Source organism: Scylla paramamosain, chromosome 3, assembly GCF_035594125.1.
Source record: "Scylla paramamosain isolate STU-SP2022 chromosome 3, ASM3559412v1, whole genome shotgun sequence".
Taxonomy (NCBI): domain Eukaryota; kingdom Metazoa; phylum Arthropoda; class Malacostraca; order Decapoda; family Portunidae; genus Scylla; species Scylla paramamosain.
Window position 1 is genome coordinate 31,294,429 of NC_087153.1, and position 26,213 is coordinate 31,320,641.

The following is a 26,213-nucleotide window of genomic DNA, read 5'->3' on the forward strand; positions in this document are numbered from 1 at the left end:
TACAGGATATGAGGCACTCTAATACCCTACAGTACAAGTAAAGATCGCACCACCGACTCGCTCAGCAAAGCTGGGTCCCACCTCACAGTACAACGGCACTGCACAGCACACTGCGGAGTCACAGCTCGCCAACAGTAATGAACAGCTGTCTCCTCCAGTGAGCCACACCGTAACAGACCACCCAGGTGTCACACACATCTCAGTGTTGGGTACTCACTGTGTAAGCCTGCCAGGGCACACAATCCTCACAGCATGCTCCAGGGCACAGTCATATAGTGGCAGTGCCAGGTGACTAGCACCATAAAGTAACACAGAGGGGCACAATGTAGAGTGTCGGCCCAGGTGTTGCATAGGCGGGAAACAGGCGCTCTCTCTCCTGAGCCTTCAGTTTTATCTGGTGTCACTGTGTCATAGGGAGGAAACATGCACTCTCTCTCATGGGGGCTGCTACAGCTCCTTATATAAGGTCGGTCCCTCCGTGATTGGCCAGCATACTGCTGCTCTCCTGACGAATCACCTTCCTTGCTCTTTCTTGTCTCCCCAAGCTGCCTACGCTTGCAGTCTATGCATCATTGCTAGTGCCTAACCACTACCCAGCGGCACAGTGCTACCAATGTCACCCCCTGCCACAAAATTATTTTCCTTCAATCACTGATGACTTTTTAGACTTGTATGAAACTCCCTTGAATATCTTTGTAGTCTAAAAAAAAAAAAGAGGTTTGGTGTCAGATCCCAGGAGACTAGAGAGTGGATTGCAGGGGCAAGCGAAGCGTCCTGTCACATTGCTCAGCTACCCTTCTCATGGCATCCTTGCAGTGAACAAGGCATATGAGGTGATGCAGGCACATTGAAGCACATGATTTACATAATAAAGATGCATTCATCTGTGTAAGGCACATGATGTATGCACTATAGCCTTACAGAACTGTGACCTCAGAAAAGTTAGTACACACTGGCAAATCATAAAACTCATATAGTAGTGACACCAGAAAAGAGAGCACAGTGGCCAGTCACAAAATTCACACTAGCTGTAACATCAGCACAGTGAATCACAGGTCAAGAAAAACTATGACAACACTAGAGGCCTAAACCAAGAAAACAAGGCATTTCTATGCTAAATAAATTGCAAAATAACAATACACTGCAAAATTGTAACACTACACAAATAACACATGATAGCAATAAAATCTTCAAGTTTGGTGGATCGTAGCAGATTATGCACTGGAAGCCACAAGAAGGAAAGATCACACAGACAGGAAACAGGAAACATGGTGAATTATGTGTCAGGAACAGGCCACACAGTTAGTAGGGTCACTACAACTTGCAGAAGACTAATGGGTGGGAAGTTCTTAAGTGTTGAAGTGACAGGAACAGTTTAAAAATCAGTCAAGCTATTGTATTGAAGTGAAGACTGGCTGCTGAAAAGTTCTTGAGTCTAGAAATGATAGGAATGCAGCTTAAATTAGTGGAGATGTATCAATGACAGCTTGAAAAGTCCAGACTTGAAACAGGGATGGCGTTGGTGACGGCTTTAAGTCATACGGGAACAGGCTGGTGGTGCAGGTTTGGCAATAGCTTGGAAGAGGACCTGAGAACAGCTGAAGAAATCACCATAGACATATAGTAGCATAGCAGTTTGTGTCTGTGGCAGCTTAGCAGGTGATCCAGAGGCAATGAAGGTAGCTGGAGTAGCTGGTGATAAACAGGCGGCACATGTGAGCCAGGAGGATTTGAATATTGTCAACTTCTGCCGTGGCCACCATTTTCATGTACTGTGAAATTCTGCTGCTTCTAGTACAGTGTAGGTGGTGGCCAAGGAAACACAGTTGTAATGCTGCTGTGTTATATCAATATAAATAAACTGTACAAAAGATAATAATGAAGTGAGTCTCCAGGGGCTGCTCATCCAGCTCTGAGGCTGGGTGGACAAGGACTGGTGATGCTGGGGTGGGTGCTGGGCCTGCCAGCTCAGGTCAAGGCAGGGGCTGGCGTCTGGAGACAAAGGGATGAGGGTTGACCTCACTCCCACATGATGATAGGTAGGGCAGCCAGAGGCTTGGGATCAGGTCCCAGGGGACTGGAGTATGGAATGCAGGGGTGGGTGAAGTGTCCTACCACAAATACAGTATATAAGTGTAGCCACATCGGCAGGGCATCAATTAGCTCTCAGGTGATCTATTATACTGGTCACATCCATCATCGTAGGGTCGAGGAAAGGCAGTTCTCTCTCTCTGACATTTATTGATGAGGTAGGCATGACCGTAAGAACTGCGAACAAGTTCTCGGTCTCAATTTCTTACAAAATAACATTGTACACTGATATTAAACACTCAACATATTACAGTATTCATTAACAATACATGCAATCAACTTGGCACTATGACAATCAGTTTTTACTACAAAATTAAAGTATTTACCTCAGTCACCATCCTGCTCATCCTTGAATGCGACTTGGCCATGAGTGATGCCCGCAGGCGTCCAGTGGGTTAACCACACTCTACTAACAAGTGAGCATCGGCTTTGGTGCTTGATATAGCATTGAATACTGATACTTATACATATTACATGTTTTCATGCAAATAGAAAACTATTGAACTCTTCACTTATGAATGCTGAGGAATAATGACGCGAGGAACATACGCTTTACATACAGTAACAATAAGGATACCTATAGCAGTAAAAAGAGTAAGTGATATATAGGTGTCTTCTTCATTTCTCATCAGGGCTTAGATTTTTAGCTCCTCGAAGCTCCACTCACTTGATCACTGAAGAACATACCAGTGGAGTTGCCTAGCATGCTACCCAAGGAAAAAAGTGTCGTACAGTTCACTGACAATGTGTCCCTCACAAAGACTGCAGCAGCCTTAACCACTTGCTCCTTGAAGTATATGCTATTTAGAAGTGAATAGCTGGTCTTCCAGATCTTGTGATGTTGTCAATTGAATAAAAGTAATCGTATAGGGCCAATTCTTTGCTAGTTTTTTTTTTTTTTTTTGATCAAAGGAAAGAGACAGGCAGACACATTGGTTATTTTTGTTTAATGGTTGTTACTGTTACAAAAGCACAAACCTCAGCACTCCCGTAGACGCCCACAATTCCCCGACAGTCAGGACAGCACTCGGGAACACCAGCAGGCTAGACAAGAGATGCTAAGGGTACCACGTCCCACGTGATTCACGCACAGCCAGACAGAGCGGGTAGACAAACAGTGGGCAACACTTTCTTCCTTTACTAGTTCCGTTAGTTACAGGCAGTTACAGACACAGGCAGGGACAAACTCTTCAGGCTCACGCAACAGGCACTCGGCACGGAGGACACGCAAAGACAAGTTATCCAGAGCGGGGGCAACAACACACTGCCCAGTCACTGCAGTCACGCGACTTCTCTCCCGCCATCCATGCACCACTGCCAGACACCAGGCACAGCTGACACACACACACACACGTCACACACTCAATCCCACAGAAAGAAATAAAGGCAACTTAGACTAAACAACAATAATACCCGGGCGTTACATCACCCCCTCCTTTACAAAAAGGTCGACCCGGCCTTGCCTCTCCTTATATCTCTCCCTCAGAGTCAATCAACACAAAATCATCATAACGCCGTGGGCGGCGTCTGTCCCTGCGCGGCCGAGTGGGCTGAGGTTCCTCTGCTGGCTCTGAGTCGCGGCCGTCGCCCACCCCTGACTCCTCAGCCTCGGCCTCCTCTGGCTCGCTGGGGGTGGTGACAGCTGTCTCCGGGGACTCGTCGATTTCCTCGGCAGCAGAATCGGCATCATCGCCGCCACCTCCCCCGAAGCCCCAAGTGTAGTGCCCAGGACCGTGATAGCGCCACAGACGGTCCACATGCACAATGGAAGGGCGACGGCGTCCACGCTGGATTTTGTACGTCACCCCCGAGATCACGGCGATGACAGTGTAAGGCCCCTCCCAGGGGCTCTGGAGTTTCGGAGAGAGGCCACGCCGGCGGCGAGGATTATGCAGCCACACTTTCTCGCCTACCGCGTAACTCGCCTCCCTCACTCGCCGGTCATAAAGACCTTTCATGGCCTGACTCGCTGCCCTCAACTTGCCTCTCACCCGGTGGTGTACCTCCGCGAACCGCTCCTGCAGGGCGGCTGCGAACCCAGAGGTGACTGTGGGGAGGTCAACATCAGGAGGGCGCCCCGTGGCCAGGTCAATAGGAAGGCGGAGCTCCCGGCCAAACATCAGCTGGGAGGGCGAGTGATCGGTGGCTTCATGGACGGCGGAACGGTATGCCATCAGCATCGCCGGCAGCTTGACGTCCCAGTCCTCCTGCCCCGCCCCACAATACTTGGCCAACTGTTGAACTAGCGTCCTATTGAAACGTTCAACCATGCCGTCAGACTGTGGGTGGAGCGGGGTGGTACGCGTCTTATAAATCCCCATCAAGTCACAGCACTCGCTGAATACACGAGACTCAAATTCACGGCCCTGATCGGAGTGCAGCTCGACGGGCACGCCAAACCTAGAGAAGAACTGGTCGACTAGTACACTCGCCACAGTCTCTGCCTCATGATTGGGGATAGCATACGCCTCTGGCCACTTAGTGAAATAATCCATGGCTACACAAATGTACCGGTTCCCGCGGGGAGTGAGGGGAAACGGGCCGGCAATGTCCACTGCCACCCGCTCCATCGGTGCCCCTACATTGTACAACTGCAGTGGGGCCCGGTTACGGTGCGCTGGGCCCTTTTTAGCGCTGCACACGTCACAGGCCCGGCACCATTCCGTCACGTCACTGCGCATTCCTCCCCAATAGAACCGCTGGCGGAGGCGTTGAAGGGTACGCTTTTCGCCTACGTGGCCACTCGTCACACCCGCGTGCACTTCCTTCAATAGTTCCGGCCGCATAGTACGAGGCACTACCACAAGCCAGGCGTCTCTGCCCATCCCGCCTACCGCCTCCCACCTTTTCACTAACACCCCGCTCTCGTCAATTGATAGCGTCTCCCACTGGCTTACCAAACACTTAGCGGCGGGGCTTTCAGCCGCCACTACCTGCCAGCTGGGGCGCTCGTCGCTGGCTTCTAGCCAACGCACGACGGGGGCTAGATCGGGGTCACTGCGCTGCGCCACACGCCACCGCTCATTGCACTCGGCGGTGTTGGCAGGCACACGTAAACGGCGGCACACTGTGTCCAACACCCCAGGAGCGCCAGGTGAGGAGGCCTCACACGGGCTGGGCTCCCTGGCGGTGCAGTGTGAGCAACTAGCCTCACACGGGCGTCGGCTCAGGGCGTCAGCATTGTTGTGCACGCGTCCTGGGCGGTGAACGATCCGGTAGTTATACTGCTCCATGCGCCCCAACCACCTCGCCAACTGTCCCTCCGGCCCCTTAAGCGTCTTTAACCACTTCAGGGCGGCATGGTCAGTACGGACGGTAAACTCGGCGCCGTACAGGTAGGGGTGGAAGTGTTCGAACGCTTTCACTACGGCCAACAACTCTTTCCTGGTTACACAGTAGTTGCGCTCTGGTTTACTAAACTTGCAGCTGTAGTAAGCCACTACGTGTTCCTTGCCGTCCTTTACCTGCGACAGCACAGCCCCGACGCCCTCGGCACTGGCGTCGGTGTCAAGCAGGTAGGGCAGCTTCGGGTCAGGGTAAGGCAAGACGGGCGCCTCCACAAGCGCCGCCTTCAAGCTGTCAAAGGCCGCCTGACATGCCTCATCCCAGCGGAAGCTCACCCCCTTCTTGGTGAGACGGTTAAGAGGAGCAGCTAAGGTGGCAAAGTTGGGCACGAAACGGCGGTAATACGTGCAGAGGCCCAAGTAGCTCCTCACTTCAGCTACGTTGGAGGGAGTGGGCCAGTCAGCCACCGCTGCCACCTTGCCAGGGTCGGTGCGCACGCCACCACTGCTGACGACATGTCCCAGGAACGGCACCTCATGCTGGAAGAGGAGGCACTTCTTGGGGCTAAGCTTGAGATTGGCCTTCCTCAGGCGCTGCAGAACCTCCTCCAGCCTCCCCAGCTCCTGCTCGAAGGTGCTCCCGAAGACTATCACGTCGTCCAGATATACGAGTGCCGTTTTCCACTGCAGGCCGTCTAGCACTCGCTCCATCAGCCGCTCAAAACAGCCCGGGGCGTTGCAGAGGCCAAATGGCATGACGTTAAACTGCCACAGGCCCTGCCCGAAAGAGAAGGCCGTCTTAGGCTTGTCCTCCTCCGCCATCTCCACCTGGTGGTACCCTGACTTCAGGTCAAGTGTACTGAACCAGCAGGCCCCGACCAGAGCGTCCAGCGTGTCGTCTATCCTCGGCAGGGGGTAAGAGTCCTTCACCGTCACGTCGTTCAGGGCCCGGTAGTCCACACAGAAGCGCTGCGTTCCATCTTTCTTCTTTACCAGGACTACTGCCGACGACCAAGGACTGTCTGATCGCTCGATTACCCCTTGCGTGGCCAGGTCGTTCACTGCACGCTGCATTTCTTCGCGCCTTGCTGGTGCGATGCGTCGGGGTGGGCTCTTGACCGGTGCGTGGGTGCCAGTGTTGATCGTGTGTTTCACCAGTGACGTGCGACCCAAGTCCGAGGTGCTCTGGCTGAACACATCGGCGTACCGGCCCAGGGTGTCACACACGAGCTCCGTCTGCGCCTCCGTCAGATTGACAGCGCTCCGGGTCGCTAGATCCTCCAGGAAGCTCGGCAGCGGGGCTCCCTCGGCCGCCCGCTCACCCTGCGGCGGTGCCTCGGCACGCTGCACCTCCACGCACTCGCCCACCGCTGTTCCGGCGGGTATGTTGCGAGCCTCGTCGGAGAAGTTAGCCAGTAAGACAGTGACTACCTTCTCCCCCGCTTGCACGAGGCTCCTTCCGACTGCCACTCCGTCAGCCAGTCGACAGTCGCTGGCTGGTTCCACTAGGCCCTCCGTGCTCAGCATCGGCCGTGCGAGTCGACACTGTACTCGACACTCAGAGCGCGGGGCCAACTGCATCCGCCGTGTCGTCACTACCTCCGACCGGCCGACCTCCGGAAGGAAAGGCACATCGTATCCACATACCTTTATCACCTTCCGTCCAAAGTCTATGCAGGCCCTGGTCTTCTTCAGGTAGTCGTAACCCAGCAGACACTCTTCCTCCAGCTCGGCAACATACACGGGCAGGTTCACCTCCGCGCTGCCGACACTTACTCGAACGTCTACTGGGCCTTGCAACGGCATGCAGTCCCCCGTTACTCCACACAGCCTGTCCACGGTGCACGGGAGCCACTCAGCACTTACCAGCCTCCGCTGCACGATGGTGCGCTCAGCCCCGCTGTCAATGGTCATGCAGCAAGGCCTTCCATCAACCGCACCTCGTACCTGCACTGCGCTGACGGTGAGGTGGCACTTTACACAGCACGGGGCATTGGCACCTTGGCAGGCTGTGAGGTCGCCCCCTCCTCCAGCCCGCTGCTGTTTTCCGCCTCAGCAACCTCCTTGGGCTTGGGGGAGGCGCTGGAGCGGTGGCCCGATTTGCCGCATGCGGCGCAGCACGTCTGGAAGGCTTTGGAGTTAGGCCGATCGAGGGAGCGCGTCCTTCGTCCCCTCGGACATTGGCTGCGTCTATGGCCTCTCTCACTGCAGCCCCAACAGCGGCCGGCGAACTCGGACGGGTTCGCCTCCCGTGACGCCGCCTTGTGCTCCACCTTCGCCTTCCGGCCCCGTACCTCACCGCGAGGCTGGGCAAGAGAAGAGAGGCTGGTCGTCGTCTGTAGGAAGGCCTCAAACTCCATAGCCCGTGCCAACGCCACCTGCACGTCAGCTGGGTGTGCCTGCTTCACATAGATTTGGAGCTGGTGGTCCTGGAGGGCGTCTACGAACGCGTCGCGCGCCAGAACAACGACCATGTCCTCGGCCGCGCTTGGATACGCCCTCCTCACCAGCCCTTCTACGTCCTGCGCCAGCTGGGAAAGGGTTTCGTCCTTCTCTCGCGTCCTCTTCTTAAGCTGGGCGCGGTATACCTCCGCCTGATGACGGTGTCCGAAACGTCGCCGCAAAGTTTCGGACACTGCTGCGTATGAGGTGCGCTGGCTGGCAGGGAGATGACCCAGCACTTCCAACGCCGGGCCTTGCAGCGCTGTCGCTAGTTGCAGGGCCTTCTCTGCCTCCCCCCAGCCCTGGGCCAAGGCCAGCATATCGAACTGGGCGACGTAAGACTCCCAGCTGACCTTACCATCGTACTCCGCTGGCTTGCGTCTCACGTGACGAGGTGACGAGCGGGCTGCCTTAGGGCTCGGGGGCGGGGAGGCGGCACGGGGAGGTGAGCCCGGCGGTGTAGGGGGCAGGCTAAGCCCTCCCCTCCTGTCCCGGGTGGGCGGCCAGCCCCCAACGGCCATCTCGGGTGCTTCCCAAGGACCTGCTTCCCCCACAGGGCCCCATCCAAGGCCCCCAACAGCAGGTGGGGCTGAGGCCACACTCCCTTCAGGTCCTGGGCTAGTCACGGGAGGCCAGGCGGGGGTTGCGGGCAGCTGTACACCTCCCGCCAAGACGCCACGTGGCGGCCACGCGCCCTGCCGCCAAACACTCGCGCCCTCACGCAGGTCTGCCACCTCTTCCCGCAAGGCTTGGAGTTCACTTTTTACCTCCTGTTTCACTGCCTCACACGAGCGATCAGTATACGCCTGCGTTTCAGCCCTCAGAGAACCTAGGCTGCTTTGCAGGGCTTCCATCAGTCGTTCAGTTTGGGCAGCTTGTGTTGCCACGGTTTGCTCGTGCCTTTCCTCCTGCTTCTGAGCCATACTCGCCAGTTGGGACATGAGGAGGTCCATCTGGGTGGGCTTCTCGTCACCAGCATCACTAGAGTCGTGACTAGACCCACTCAGTCCCTCACACTGGTCAGCAGCACCACTCTCGCCCGCCATTTTGTCTACCACCTTGTCTGCCATGGTTTCTCCACTCGAGTCACGTAGGTCTGTACGAGCACACACTTAGCATCCCACTCCTGACGCCATTGTTACGAAAGCACAAACCTCAGCACTCCCGTAGACGCCCACAATTCCCCGACAGTCAGGACAGCACTCGGGAACACCAGCAGGCTAGACAAGAGATGCTAAGGGTACCACGTCCCACGTGATTCACGCACAGCCAGACAGAGCGGGTAGACAAACAGTGGGCAACACTTTCTTCCTTTACTAGTTCCGTTAGTTACAGGCAGTTACAGACACAGGCAGGGACAGTCAAACTCTTCAGGCTCACGCAACAGGCACTCGGCACGGAGGACACGCAAAGACAAGTTATCCAGAGCGGGGGCAACAACACACTGCCCAGTCACTGCAGTCACGCGACTTCTCTCCCGCCATCCATGCACCACTGCCAGACACCAGGCACAGCTGACACACACACACGCACGTCACACACTCAATCCCACAGAAAGAAATAAAGGCAACTTAGACTAAACAACAATAATACCCGGGCGTTACATTACATTTAAGGAAGAGGCATATAACAATATACTGTAGCCTGGTTAAGATATTCTGGGTCAGAATGATCTTTGATGTTAGCCAAAATATGACTAGCAAAAGTTGCTGCATGGTACTTTACATATGGCAGTTATGAAATGAAATGTCAAAGCATCTCTTTGCTGGTATTTTTACACTATTTTCGCATTTTGTGTGTTTCATCTCTTTGTTATCCCTATTTATTATTCATTATTTGTCTAGACAGACCACAAGTATTATGATGTAACGAAATATGGTCTATTATTAGCAATTATAGAGTAAGGGGAAACTGTGATGTAGGTAGCATGTCTAGCAGCTGTTCAGGTCACAGGTCATTCACAGGGGTGAGAGCGAGGTCCTTTGCCCTGCTGTTCAGACTGTGCACTGTTAAGGAAATGTTCTATCCTGTGTATTGCTTCTTCAAACCTGTTTTACTTCATCACCTGTGCAAATATAGGCCACTGTGCAGAATATTTTAGCATGAATTGGTTGTACCAGTCATGACCTCACACTGCATTATGGTATCGTACCAGAACACAATGATGTGATGGAAGTCGTGGCCCAAGACAGGAGAGTTATTCAAACACCTTTACCTGCCCTGCCAGAGTGCCACACACTGGTGGAAGGCTTGACTGTTCCATGCTCATTGTAAGCAAATGTTACTATTCACTTAATTTGAAACAATTCATGCTACATAGTTTTAATAATGATTTTCACTCATGACTGACTTGTATGCAAATAATTTTGTATGTTCGAGATTTTATTGGAAACAATGCACACACATCGGGTTTTTTTCACCTGAGATGTTTGCATTACTGCCTATGAGTGGCTGTGTCTTTCACTCTGCCCCACTGCCCACCCACAATTCTCACAAGCCCTTAAAAAGCTTGCAGCCTGGGGTAGTTGTAAGGTTCTGAAGCTCCCAGGAGACCTGGCATCAGAAAATACCTTTTTCTGAGGCGCTTCTGAAAAACTGAAGAAGACATCTTATGTTGTCATTGGTGCCATCTTCAAAGTGCACAAATCCTTTCTTCAGTTTCATCAGATGAAAATTTGCATTCAGTATATTTTATATGTGAGATTTTAGTAAGGTATATTGGTGATTAGTATGTAGATAGCATCTTCAAAGCGTGACTCCTTTGATTTAATTGACTGAAATAGGATATGATATGGATGTCGAAACAATTGAAGTGAATGGAGGAGGTAGTAGACACCTGCTGAAATAATAATTATTTCCATTGAGGTTTCAAGCATTGGATCAGGGGGTGCTGTGAAATCATCATCCCAGCTGTAACCTCACTGGATGTTTCCTTTTGTACAGTAAAATCCCTCTTAACCGGCATCAACAGGACCGCCGACATGTCGGATACTTGAATATTGCCGGATACTTGAATAGAAGTGAAATTATGTCCACAATCACCACCCTACACTCACGCATCTTACCATAACAAAGATCAGCTGATCTTAATCAGCAGCTGATCTGATCAGCTGCCTAAGTGTAAGCACAACACGCTTCCTCTTTTCTACAACTTTAGGCAGGAAGAAGGCGTCAGGCGATAAACAGTGCACATGCGGGACTGAGTCACTGAGTAAACACAGTGCAGTGGGCCGCAGGTGGTGCGAAGCAGTGAGCTCTGGTAGCAAGTGGACAAAGTATGCCTCGCGCGGGAATTTTAATCGATTTTATGAGTACACATTGATTTTTTATTGATTTTAAGGCTCGGGAAAAAATGTGCCAGATACTTGAAGCTGCCGGATACTCAAATGCCGGATGAGAGGGATTTTACTGTACCTCAAAACACAAGAATACAGTCACATCCTGCCCTCTAAAGACAACTTTCTTCCTTCACACAAAACTACATGCACATAATTACACACACACCCTTCACTCAAAATTCTAAATTAAATATGACAACTCCTACACCAGCCTTGGAGTCCCCATCTGGGGAGGGGACCAAAAATGCTCCCAGGTCGGACTGCTCTTCAGGTATTGACCATAATAGCCATATGATTAAATTACCCCTTCCCTTTGCTGTCCCCTTCCCCTTCCCCTGGTCATTTGTGGTATTGTTAATCTCTTCCATCCCCACAGGTGTGTTTAAAAATGTGGCGACAAGGGCAGGATGAGATAGAAAAGTGTTGACTTGGCTGGGTCAAGACACCTTTGCCTCTCCTTTGATTTGTTTTTTTTATACAAGGTAATGTGTGTATAAATGTGAAAAAAAAATAATGAATGATGTGACATTTCAGACTATGCTTTAAATGGTTATGTTTGTAATGTTTCTGGAGAGGTTGGTGTTCCCCACATGATTGTAAACATACCCCACAGTGGTGCGGCCTTCTTCTGCTGGTATGAGTTGCAGAGAGAGAGAGAGAGAGAGAGAGAGAGAGAGAGAGAGAATGGTATGCATTTCCTTAGATAATACAAATGCAAACAATATGCCCATCTAGCAATATAAATGTGATCATATCTTGATCTTGCCTGGAGAGAGAGAGACAGAGAGAATGTGTGTGTGTAGGGAACATCATACCGGTAAATGAGGTGCAGCTCCTCAAAGAACACACACACACACACACACACACACACATATGCTGCCCATAAAAGTGACCATCTCTTGCCAGCAATGTGTGTTTGTGGCAGAACATGATAGAGAGCATGACTGGTAAACATTAGACAGTGGTATATATAAATGCATAAACTATCCAGAGTAGCATAGCTGGCAACTCATACTGGTAGCCCTAACCAGCCTCTGGGACCCTCATGGGTGACCTTCAAGGTCACCATCATATCTCAGATTTTTTCATTTGCTGTTGACTTGTAGATCATCAACTTTATGCATTATTTTTACATTATATAATGTATATTAGTGAAAATGCAAGCGAAGAATGCATTCGTTGTCTCATTTCTCAGAATTATTGGTTTGAAAGAGCTACCAACATTAATCTTGGCCACCATGGGAACCATGGGAGGGGGGACAGGGTTGTTCTCATCTACTACATGCCTGCAGGTGGGGATGGGGATGGGAAGGGAAGGGGATATTTAATAATACAGCCACAAGTGTCTTCACATCCCCCCCCCATTAACTTTTTCTTCATTAATTTATGCAGCACTTGCAGTCTTAGATCTAATTTTCAATCTATAGAACACCACCTCTCCTCTACTAAACCTCATCCTTTCCTCACTAAAATGTAGGTGTCTAAGACAACTGACACTAGTCCCTTTTTTTGTTCCCTTCTACTTTCTCTATCCTCTTTTTCAATCCAAAGGTAGATATTGTGTCTATGTGCTTTGTGACTTAACCTGCTCTCATGCCCACACTCTTGAATCTTCCAAATTTTCCACCATCTGGCTACAACTACAGAGTCTTTCTCAAACTGAATTGATTTGTGCTGTATACCTCTCACCTAACTCCTCAGACTATAAGAATTTTATAAGAATTTCTTTGACTACTTAAATTCCAAAGTGGAGCACATTCTGACTCTCTTCCCTTTTGTGGAGTTCTCCATTCTTGGAGACTTCAATGTTCACCACCAGCTTTGGCTTTCCTCTCCCTTCACTGACCATCCTGGCAAACTAGCCTTTAACTTTGCTCTCCTCCATGGCCTAAAACAACTGGTGCAATACCTTACTTGTATTCTTTACCGTCTTGGAGATACACCCAACATTCTTGATCTTTATCTTACTTCAAATCCTTCCGCTTATGCTGTCACTCCATCTTCTCTGTTCAGTTCTTCCGATCACAACCTCATATGTGTATCCTGTCATATCACTCCAATCCCTCCACAGGATCCCCCAAAGTAGAAGTGCCTCTGGTGTTTTGCCTCTGTTAATTAGGGGGACTTAAGGAAAGTATTCTTCTGATTTTCCTTGTAATGACTATCGCTTCTGTGTCAGAGAACTGTCTCTATGCTGAGTGCATAACAGAGGTGATAGTGTCTGGCATGGAAATGTACATTCCTCACTCTTTCTCTTGATCTAAACCTTCCAAACTTTGGTTTAACACAGCCTGTTCTCATGCTATACATGATAGAGAGGTGGCCCACGAAAGGTTATTGAGTCTTCCATCACCAGAATCTCATGCACTTTATATTTCTAATTGGAATCATGCCAAGTCTGTTCTCCAACTAGCCAAAAACTCCTTCATTAATAGAGAGTGTCAAAATCTTTCAAGATCTAACTTCCCTCATGATTTCTGGCACCCAGCAAAAAACATCTCCAATATTTGCTTCTTCATCTTTCCCTCCTTTATTTCAACCTGATAGCACCACTGCCGTCTCATCTATTTCTCAAGGTGAACTCTTCACTGAAACCTTTGCTAAAAACTCTACCTTGGATGATTCATGGCTTGTTCCTCCCTCTCCTCCATCCTCTGGCTACTTCATGCTATCTATTAAGATCCTTTGCAGAGATAATTTCCATGTCCTGGCTGGCTTTAACCCTCAGAAGGCTTATAGACCTGATAGGGTCCCTCCTATTGTTCTCCAAAAACTGCACCTTCTTGTTTGCACCTTGCCTAGTCAGACTCTTACTGTAGCCGCACCGGCTGGGCATCAATTGGCTCTCAGGTGATCTGTTTTACTGATCACACCCATCATCGTAGGGTCGAGGAAAGGCAGTTCTCCCTGACACGTTTATTGATGAGGTAGGCATGACCGTAAGAACTGCGAACAAGTTCTCAGTCTCAATTTCTTACAAAATAACATTATACATTGATATTAAACACTTTCAACATATTACAATATTCATTAACAATACATGCAATTAACTTGGCACTATGACAATCAGTTTTTACTACAAAATTAAAGTATTTACCTCGGTCACCATCCTGCCCGTCTTTGTCTGAGCGCGACTTGGCCGTGAGTGATGCCCGCAGGCGACTAGCTGGTTAACCCCACACTACCAACAAGTGAGCATCGGCTTCGGTGCTTAATATAGCATTAAATACTGATACTTACACATATTACACGTTTTCATGCAAATAGAAAACTATTGAACATTTCACTTATATATGCCGAGGAATAATGACATGAGGTACATACGCTTTACATACAGTAACATGGCTCCCCTAAATTGTGTAACAATTTACCTTAAATTAACATTAGTATGTACCTTAGGACTAGGATTAGCACATAATATGTTTTGTTACACTGGCTCCTTGGCGGGGATGCTCCGGTCTATTATTATGCATTACCTGCTAACAGCAATATTAGACTATGTATTGGCCTCTCTATGATGGTCCTGTTTGCCTTTGTGCATCTTCCCTGGTTGTCGAGATTACAGTCTGAAACCAGGACCTTAACCTTTCTTACTAGGCCATCATGATCAGGAGATACTTCTGTTACTCTTCCCAGTTTCCACTGGTTCCTTGCTAAATTCTGATCTTTGATGATAACTATGTCATTTACACTGAGATTCCTCTTTGGTGTTGTCCACTTATTTCTAAGTTGTAGGAATTGCACATACTCCTTTTTCCACATTATTATATTCAAGTTCTCCCTTCAAGAGTTTATGGATTCTAACTGACACCACTGCTGCTGCTAGTTCTAGTCTGGGAATTGTCATGGTTTTTAGAGGTGTGACACGTGACTTTGCCATTACTAATGCACAATGAATTCGGCCAGTCTTGCTAATTAATCTAATATATGAGCACTGGCCATATCCCTCTTGACAGGCATCTGAAAAGTGATGGAGTTCAACCTTTTCTACTTCCCCAAAGTCATCAGGTTTGTAGCATCTAGGTACCTTTAACTGATCTAGTTTGTGCAGCTCATCCTTCCATTTTATCCATTTAGGTTTGACATAATCTGGCACCTCATCATCCCAATCAACTGCATTCTTACATAATTCTTGTAAAATTTGCTTTCCAGTCAGTATGAGAGGTGACACTAGACCTAATGGATCATATATAGAGCTCACTGTTGACAGAATGCCTCTCCTGGTGCGTGGCTTGTCTTTCAGCTTTATTCTAAATTGAAATGTGTCAGATTCTATGCACCACTCAATTCCCAAAGTTCTTTCTATAGGCAGTGTGTCTTCATTCTTACTAAAATCCAAACTTTTAATTCCATCTGCTCTCTCATGAGCAGAAATTGCAGCTAATACATCTTTGTTGTTTGACAAGAACTTATGAAGGTTAAAACCTCCCTTGTAACATAATTCTTTGCTCTGCTGAATAAGAGTGACAGCTTCATCCATTGTAGCTACTGACTTCAAACCATCATCAACATAAAAGTTGTTTCTTACAAACTTGGCTGCATCAGATCCACACCCGTAGTCATCTGCAGCTTTCTTAAGAGCAAAGTTGGCTACACTTGGAGATGAAGTAGCTCCAAACAGGTGAGCTGTCATCCTGTATTCAGCTGTCTCATTATTAAGATCACCATTTTCCCACCAAAGGAATCTTAACATGTCTCTGTGTTCTGGGTTGACCTTCACTTGATGGTACATTGCTTCTATATCACACACAAGTGCAATCCTTTCTTGCCTAAACCTACACAACACTCCAATAAGTTTGTTGGTAAGGTTTGGGCCTTGTAACAGGTGACTGTTTAATGACTGGTTCCTGTAGTTTGCACTACAGTCAAATACAACTCTTAACTTCTTTGGCTTTCTCGGATGATAGACTCCATGATGTGGAATGTACCAGACCTTACCATTATTCCTAACTAAATCCTTTGTCGGTACAACCTCTGCATAACCTTTTGTAATTATATCATCCATGAACACTTTGTAATCACCTTTGTGTTGATTATCCTTCTCAAGTTTAGCTCTTAACTTCTTGAGTCTTTGCTCTGCTAATAGTTTGTTGTTTGGAAGCTTGACGTTATCATCTTTAAGAGGAAGGGGCAACTCATAATGGCCATCCTTTAGCTGATGTACTCCTTCTTTCATCTTACTCATAAACCTTTTATCTTCATATGATAATGGAGTGTCAGCTGACTTTCTATCACTGAAGTCAAGTTCAAACATATCTCTCACTTGAGAAGGATTAATCATCTCTTTGGTTTTAGTAGGAAACACTAAGAAATTAACCCTCTTTTCTTCATTGATTTCTACTTCTTGTGTCACTGTTCTGTAGACTACCACTGTATCCTCCAATGGACTTGAATGGGGTGAGATTCTACCTATGATCCCCCAACCTAGCTCTGTCCTACGAGCTATCACCTGCTATTTGCTCTTCTGCCATAATGGCTTCTGCACAATCAAGACCAATGAGGAGTCCTATGTCAACGTTTGGGTCATATTTCATTAGTTTGTCAGAGATTGCCTTTAAGTGGGGCCAGTCGCAAGCAGTCTCGGGCCTTGGTATCTGACTCCGTCCAGCTGAAATGCTTTCTGTTGAATATGCTGAAGGGATTGATATTTCCACTTCTTCATTATAACCTCTTACTTTAAGTCCATGAATTTTGATAGAATCAGTGATTTGTTTTCCACTTATTGGGTGGATATTGAGTGACACTGATGGTCCACTAACTCCCAATTCATTCAGAGTGCTTTCCTTGATGAATGAAGCATCAGACTGCTCATCCAGCAGGGCATACACTAAAACTTTATTCTCTTCATTACTAACATGATGTAACCATACAGGAACTATCATGGTGTGCATGTCATGTGTCACTGATTCTGTAACTTTGACCTTATTTGCTACTACTGTGGGTTTATCATCTTTAGGCTGAGTTGCTTGTGCTGGCACCTTTTGGCTCTCAGTTCTTGTCATGTCATCATTGTGAAGAGTTGTGGGATGGTATCTCTGACATACTTTACAAACTTTCCTTCTTCTACAATCCTTTCCTTTGTGACCCATTTTTAGACACCCTGTACATAACCATTTTTCTTTAGCAAATTTCTAACTAGTATTACCATCAAGTTTGGCAAATTCCTTGCAATCATCTAAATCATGATCCTTTGTACAGTAGTAACAGAATCGTCCTTTCCTTTCCTGGTCCTTGGGATACTGTTTGTTGGCTTGTACATTTACTTTACTTTGGAATGACCACATTGGTTTTTCCTCAATTGCTTTAGCCATGAAAGTTCTACTCCCTCTATTCTTTGTCATGATGTTTGATTCCCTTGGTTTCCAATTGGTTGCCCTTGTGTGAGTTTTGATCCAGTCATTTACTTCCCTACTTACTGAATTCCAGGAAACAAATGGATTGCTTGCTCCTTTTGCTTCTTTCTGGACAAATTCACATAACATTTCAAAGGGTGGGAGGTGCTCTTCATTGCTACTAGAAGTGTTGTTATTACTGTTAGTATCAAGATATATCATCGCTTGCTTTCTCCAGTCATGAACAATATGTTCAGGGAGTTTTGCTAGCACCTTTCTCTGCTCTCTAGGGTCATTCAGAAATGACAAATAAGAAGTGTGTTTCATTGCAGCTAAACAGCACTTCAAAAAATCTGAGAATGCTGTTAATGCTGGACCATTATGCGGAGAGATTGGTAGCCAATTCATTAACTTTTTTGTGTAAGCATCAGCTATGATGCTTTTGTTTCCAAATCTATCACTAAGAATTTTCTTTGCTTGCACATAGTCAGTGTCAGAGTTAAAGTGCATTAACATTTTAATGGCATCCTTTGCCTCACCAGTTGTATACCTGTCTAAGTAGGCAAGTCTCTCTTTACCAATAGAAGTTTTAGACTACATAAGTTTCAAAGTTTTTCAACCAACTTGGAAATTCCATGGGTTCTCCATCAAAAGTGTTAGGCTCTATTGGAGGGAGGCTCCACTTGGGATCAGGTATGTTGATTGCAAAGGTTCCCCCAGGATGGGAAAAGGATTGATGATTCTGTCTCACATTATTCACATTATTAGGCATGTTGACATTATGAGTGTGTCTACGAGAGCTTGGTACAAGACTTTGAGCTGTAGGGTTGAGATTTATTACCTGAGGTTCACTAAATATTTGTCCATCTACTTCATTTGTCATCAATTCATTATCTCTATTGCAAGAAGGTTTCTGTGGGTCATGGAATGTAACATATTTGTGAGGCATGGCATTGTCACTTTGTTGATTTGCAATTGCTTGTGCTTTCATTTCATTTTGTGACTCTATGTATTGTTGAAGATAACTTTGCTTCTCTACACTTTCATCATTACCTGGAAGCATTTTTACTTCTTCTTCAACTAAGCTAAGAGCATTAAGTTCTGCACTAGCGACTGCTAAATCTCTCTCTTTTTCTTTGCAAACATTGCCTGGTCTCTAGCTAACCTAACTTCTGCCTCTGCTAAACTATCATGATATTCCATTTCCTTTCTAAGTCTAGCTATACTTTCTAATATTTCATGGTGAACTCGTTGATTGTGTTCCAGCTCTTCATTTAGCTCCTCTGACTTTTCTGGCTCTAGTTCCACCAGTTTGGTGTATTCCACATAATACTGATGAAATGCCTCTATTACTTCACTTGACTTGGGCTCTAATTCAAAGGGGCTAATTACAATTTTTAGTCCTTTCTTAATTTTGCTGGTAACACTGCTCCATTTACGCTTACAGGACTCTGCTCTTCCTTTGGTTACACTGACTTGATATTCTCTTCCTTTGTCGGTCAGCACTCGCTCCCTGACACTAACTTCTTCAATATAAGTTTGATCCCTGTCCACTTGCTCACCCTCACCTTCCCTAAGGCCATCTACGGCATTAATTTCCTCAGTATCAGACATATCTAACAACTTAATTGTGTCAATACTGAGACACTGAAAGAGCAATTAAATTACCACTCTTAATACTAGCTAATTGTGGGTAATTTTCACTTAGGCTACTCAATTCAGTGCACATACATACTATTATATTTTCTTGCCTGTGACCATGGGTTCTACAAAATGGTGGCGAGGCACAGTGGGTAGAAGGGAGTGGTTGTCATCAAGGGTAGAGCTGACCCCGGGACCTCAGAGGTCAGCTTTTAGGCTTACGTCAGCGTCCCCTCGTCCTGTGACTCACTCTTGCTACGGTTTCACATGGAGCCAATTTCTTGCTTGTAGGCCGAGTTCTTACTGTAGCCGCACCGGCTGGGCATCAATTGGCTCTCAGGTGATCTGTTTTACTGATCACACCCATCATCATAGGGTCGAGGAAAGGCAGTTCTCCCTGACACGTTTATTGATGAGGTAGGCATGACCGTAAGAACTGCGAACAAGTTCTCGGTTACATACAGTAACACTTACAACTCTGTCTATCAACATCTATCTTTCCTTCTTGCTGGAAGTTTGCCTACATTCAGCCTCTTCCTAAAAATGGTGACTGTTCTAATCTTTTAAACTACCATACTGTTGCTTTAATTTCCCGCCTCTTTAAAGCTTTTGAATCTATCCCCAACAGGAAGATTCTTAAACATCTATCACTTCACAACCTTCAATCTGATTGCCAGTATGGTTTCCATCAAGGCCACTATACCAGTGACCTTCTGGCTTTCCTTACTGAGTCTTGGTCATCTTCTTTTAGGGATTTCAGTCAAACTTTTGCTGTTGCCTTAGGCATATCAAAAGCTTTTAATAGAATTTGGCACAAAGCTTTGCATCTGCTATTTTCATGCTAACTGCTTTTCTGATCTTGCTAACTGCATGCCTCCACTCCTCCTGCAGCCTTGCTATACAAGACTTTCTTCTTTCTCACACTCCTGTTCTGTCCCCCTCTTTAATGCAAGAGTATTTTCATTCATCCCTTTCTCTGGCAAACTGTGGAACTCACTTCCTGCTTCTGTATTTTCTCCTTTTTATGACTTGAACTCTTTCAAGAGGAAGGTTTCAAGACACTTATCCTTAAATTTTTGACATCTACTTTTAACTCTGTTTGGGGACCAGCACCTCAGTGGACCTTTTTTCATTATAATTTTGTTGCTTTTGGCTGGTGCCCCTCCAACATAAAAAGAAAAAAAATTAACTAAGACCCCTCCTTGCACACAGGCCACTTATTAGTGGATGGTGGCTGCCACTATTTTGTAGCAAGAAATGGAATGCATGTGTTTCTATAGATGCCACAAAAAATGGTGACTGGGTTCATTTTACCTACCACTGCAACAGGCCACTGTGACTGTTGGTGGATCCCATTGATTTAAATCACACCCTGCACATGGGCCCCTTGTTGGTGGTAGACTGGCAGTGGCATTCCCTCAAGAGCAGCTGAAATATAATTATTACAGCAAGCCTTTCTTTTCCTGCCATACATTTCTCATGTTGGTGTCTTGCTGTACTGTATGTAAGCCTGTTATTGTCACAAGATGATCAGAACCTTCCTGGGACTTAATGAAGTAATAAGAAAGATAGATCAATAAATGAATAAATAAAAATAAAATATTTCATTGTATAATGCACATAATAGTCTCTGGTTAACAATGGGGTGTACTTTCTTTGCAGCTTTTTTTTGCATTTTGCTTTTCAATAAGAGCTTAGGTAGCTGCCATCAGTGATAACAACAATTAGCATTACGTTGTAATTACTTGTTAGTGGCCACCACTGCATGGCTCACATGCGGCATGTAACTGCCGACCAGTTTACAGTTTTGGAAGGAAGGGATTTGATATTCCTGGTCTTAGAGCAGTGGAGGATTGCCACCCATTTGGGGATGGGGGCCTGAAAAGATAGCTTAAAAAATATATAATGAAATCATTCCAAATTCAGCTATATTTAAACATGCAAAGCACCAATATCCATTGCACTGAAACTATTTATTGAAACCATGTAGCTTCATGCAACTCATTTTTCATTTTAGTATTATGAGAATTCAGAATGCTAATTGCATGCCATATCTTCATAATTCATGTCTGGTTTACAGGATAAGTTGCCTTTCATTTCTGTGCTATGGTAACCCAAATTATAACATGTCAATTAAGCCTTTATACTTTATATAATAATAATATTTTTATTTTCATCGAAGGCCATAATACAGTAATATATGTAATGAAGAAAGCTGCAGATGCATATAAGATTAGTAAAAGGAAACCTAAAAAAAAAATGGACCATGGGAATAAAATTTGAACAGTAGATTACTGACTAGATGAAAAAAGTTAAATGAGAGATGCATTAAAAAAGCACATAAAAATAAACATAAATATCCATAAAACCAAAGAGCAGAGCATGGAAGATAAATAATTGCCTATGGCGGGTACAGTTGTAGGGCCCATCGCTGCCATGTGCCTGAGGGGTTACACACATCGCTGTTGCAGATGGCACACACCAGTACATCAGTAGAGGACTTCACCCTGCAGATGACACTATAGAGGGGTTGCATGTGACATTATCACCAAGACCAAGACCATCAAATGCGAATGTCAGCTATTTTGAGAGGTTCATATTTATTGTGACCAAATAAATACTGTAGCTCATTGCCAGCAACCTTTTCACAAAGCATGGTTCACAACTGTTGTGCATTTGGGTGCAAGAACAAACAAGGGGAGAGTGGTGTGTTGTTTTACCAGTTCCCAGCCAACCCAATAAGTCAGTATGGATAGGCCTATAACAATAGTTAAAGAATGTACTGGTAACACAATTAGTATCAGTGCCTCACATGAAGTTAATACTACACTACAGTGCAAGTCAGATATATTGGATCATGATTTAAGCATGTCATCATTTAAGTCTGTGCCAGTGACACCTCCAGGAAGGATTTGACACCCACAGCCATGCACATCATAGATGCACTACAAGATGGTAGGTGGTCTGTGATTCTTTATATGATGTTATTGCATGTCACAAATAAGTATTGTACTGTCACTGATTTGAAATTTTGCCGCAGTGAATTGCAGTAAATGCTAAAACTGTAACCACTGACATTTGACATCATTATTGCATCATTTTAATTTCCTTTAAGGACATTCCCATGAGCCTAGAGATTTCTTGTTTCCTTTTTAATGTCCTCATCATCCATGGAAGCAGCTGTGATGATGTGGCCCACATATAAGGATGCCTGCACATATTCGAGCTTGGTGACATCTAGATACAGATGGATGGAGGTTTCCAAGGGCACCGTGCATTTGGGTGGAATGGATATCCACATAGATTTTGAGGTGGTGAATGGAATGTAGTACCAGCTGGCAAATTGCTCACAAATGCACAACAAGGCATGTGGCACTGCTACACTTGGGCAAACTAGGGCCAGGTCATCAGCATAGGAAAAATTATTAGTTGACACCCATGCAATAGGACAGGCCACACATGAGTGCCTTAGTATTATGTTGAGTTCATCTATGTATAGGCCAAACAGGTATGGATTCGGCATGGATCCCTGCTTCGTTCCATTGCACGTGTGAAAAGGTGGCAACGTGGCCCTGTCCTGCATGATCTGAAGCACCTGCCTTGTGTACCATTTGTTGCAAACCCTATCCTTACCATCTGCATTCCAAGGCACAAGGGACGATGGCTTGCTGTACTTAATACCAGGTCCAGTATGGTGGCAATGAAAACATGAGGCTACTTTTCTCATAAAACTCAGGCAACCACATACCTTCAGTGATAATGACATGCTTGGGTGCACAAGACACATTTATTATCCAAAACACATGGGCACAGTTATAAGGCACAATTACAGCACAGAGAACACTAGGAATATCTCCTACAGTGCATACATCCTCTCACAGTTGGAACCAATTACCTTCTGCCTCTCCCTCATACCCTGGGCATCAAACAGGACACCTAGCTTTCCCACATGTGGTAAAGGACAGACAGAGGCTTGCACACACTACATAACACATAACTTGTACATTACACTACTTACGTTATATCCCCCTTCATAACACTATCTTCCTTTTAGAAGAACAGTTGTCCTCAACTTTCTTAACTTAAAGTACAACATAATTGTCCATGCATCTTGATTTGCAACAAGGGTGGGGAACAGGGAAGACTGATCTTCCAACACACCACCTCCATGTCAGTGTCTGTATCACTCATATCAAGGGGATTCTCTGGGCAGTACTCAGATGGGGCTAATCTTCTACATGACATCAGGGAGGGTCTGGAGGATTGCATATTCCCTTTCCAGAGGCTTTGCAGCTTAGGTGTGAGACTACACTTACATTGATAATTATACAGGGTTGGAAAAAAATAAAGATGCATTAAAAAAGCAGATTTTTGAAAAAAGATGAACCCACTGGGTTTTTTTGGGGGTTTTACTGTTTCTGGGGGGTTTATTCTTTTTAGGGTTTTTATTTTTTTGCTTATTCTTCATATTTATGTGTAAATCAGTTTAAATAAGCAATTAAAAGGTAATCTAAGAATGAAACACATGGTTTGAAGTCTTTTTTTTTCCCATGTAGGAAGGGGACTGACCAAGAGTATCAAAAATATAATTAAAAAAAAAAAAGGTCCTCTGAGGCACCTGTCGTCAAAAATTACAGGATAAGTGTATTGAAACCTCCCTCTTGAAAGAGTTCAAGTCATAGGAAAGAGGAAATACAGAAGCAGGCAGGGAGTTCCACAGTTTACCAGAAAAAGGGATGAATGATTGAGAATACTGGTTAACTCTTACATTAGAGAGGTGGATGGAATAGGGGTGAGCAGTAAGGCCGTGGGAGGAAGGGAGGCATGCAGTTAACAAGATCAGAAGAGCAGCTGGCATGAAAATAATAGTAAAAGATAGCAGGAGATGCAACATTGTGACAATGAGAAAGAGTCTGAAGACAGTCAGTTAGAGGAGAGGAGTTGATAAGATGAAAAGCTATTGATTCCACCCTCTATAAAAGAGTGGTATGAGTGGAAACCCCATACATGTGAAGCATACTCCATACATGGATGGATAAGGCCCCTGTACAGAGTTAGCAGCTGAGGGGTGAGAAAAACTGGCAGAGACACCTAAGAACACCTAACTTCACAGAAGCTGTTTTAGCTAGAGATGAGATGTGGTGTTTCCAGTTTCGACTGTAAGTAAAGTGTAGACCGAGTATGCTCAGTGTAGAAGAGGAGAACAGTTGAGTGTCACTGAAGAAGAGGGGATAGTTATCTGAAAGGCTGTGTCAAGTTGATAGATGAAGGAATTGAGTTTTTGAGGTATTGAATAATACTGAGTCTGCTCTACCCAATCAGAAATTTTAGAGAGCTCAGAAGTCAGGCTTTCTGTGGCTTCTCTGAGAACTATTTACTTCCTGAAGGATTGGACGTCTATGAAAAGACATGGAAAAGTGCAGGGTGGTATCATCAGCGTAGGAGTGGATAGGACAAGGTTTAGAAGATCATTAATGAATAACAGGAAGAGAATGGATAACAGGATAGAACCCTGAGGAACACCACTGTTAATAGATTTAGAAGAAAAGTGACTGTCTACCACAGCAGCAATAGAACAGTCAGAAAGGAAACTTGAGATGAAGTTACAGAGAGAAGGATAGAAGCCATAGGAGGGTAGTTTGGAAATCAAAGCTTTGTGCCAGACTATCAAAAGCTTTTGATATGCCTAAGGCAACAGCAACAGTTTCACCAAAATCCCTAAAAGTAGAGCTGCCTTGATGGAACCCATACTGACGATCAGATAGAAGGTTTTGAAGTGATAGATGTTAAGAATCTTCCTGTTAAGGATAGATTTAAAACTTTAGAGAGGCAGGATATTAAAGCAATAGGACAATAGTTTGAGGGATTGGAATGGTCATCCTTTTTAGGAACAGGCTGAATTTAGACAAACTTCCAGCAAGAAGGAAAGGTAAATCTTAACAGACAGAGTTGGAAGAGTTTGACCAGGCATGGTGCAAACACAGAGGCACAGTTTCATAGAACAATGGGAGTGACCCCATGAGGTTCATAAGCTTTCTGGGTTAAGGCTAGCCATTACATGGAAAATATAATTGCAAAAGATTTTAATAGGAAGCATGAAGTAATCATCAGAGGGTGGAGGAAAGGGAGGAATAACCCCTGAATCATCCAAGGTAGAGCTCTTATTAAAAGTTTGAGCTAAGAGTTCAGCTATAGAAATAGATGAGATGGCAGTGGTGCCATCAGGTTGAAATAAAGGAAGGAAAGATGAAGAAGTAATGTTAATGGAGATGGTTTTGACTAGGTGCCAGAAATTGCAAAGGGTGTTAGATCTTGAAAGATTTTGACACTCTCTATTAATAAAGAACACACTTGTTTAGGTCATGCTGATACATTTTTTATGTATATGTACATATATAGACCTTAATTATTAATATGATATAGAACTAAATTTTGATATGTAATATATTTAAAAAAACACTTAGGCTTTTTTTTAGGGGGTTAATGCCAACCCTGGGATTATGTCTTTCTGCCCACTACTAGTTTGTCCTCACTCAGACCATTCTTGCCCCAAGAGAACCTCCCAGGCCCTGAATACCTCCACAACTACATGGAGCCCCTATGTTCTCCATACCCCCTCACCACCACTTGGGATAATCTTTTACATGACATCAGAGAGGGTCTGAAGGATTGTATACGAGTATGGCACCTTCTAGAGGTTTTGTAACTTAGGGGTGAGACTACACTTATGTTGGGGATTATGTAGCCAGACTTGGTCACTGACTGAGTACCTAGTGTCTCTCACTCATTGCTGGTAATGCTGCAACATACAGTAAAATCCCTCTTATCCGGCATCAATGGGACCGCCAACATGCCGGATACTTGAATAGAAGTGAAATTATGTCCACAATCACCACCCTACACTCACGCATCTTACCATAACAAAGATCAGCTGATCTTAATCAGCAGCTGATTTGATCAGCTGCTTAAGTGTAAGCACAACACGCTTCCTCTTTTCTACAACTTTAGGCATGATGAAGGAGTCAGGCGATAAACAGTGCACACGCAGGATTGAGTCACTGAGTAAACACAGTGCAATGGGCCGC

General features: G+C 45.7%; 1 long non-coding RNA gene across 1 annotated transcript in view; it reads left to right on the top strand.

Annotated features, from left to right (window-relative positions):
- LOC135093664 (uncharacterized) overlaps window positions 1-26,213 on the top strand; it is a 73,306-nt gene that overhangs the window by 20,153 nt on the left and 26,940 nt on the right. The gene's annotated exons all lie outside the window — the stretch shown is intronic.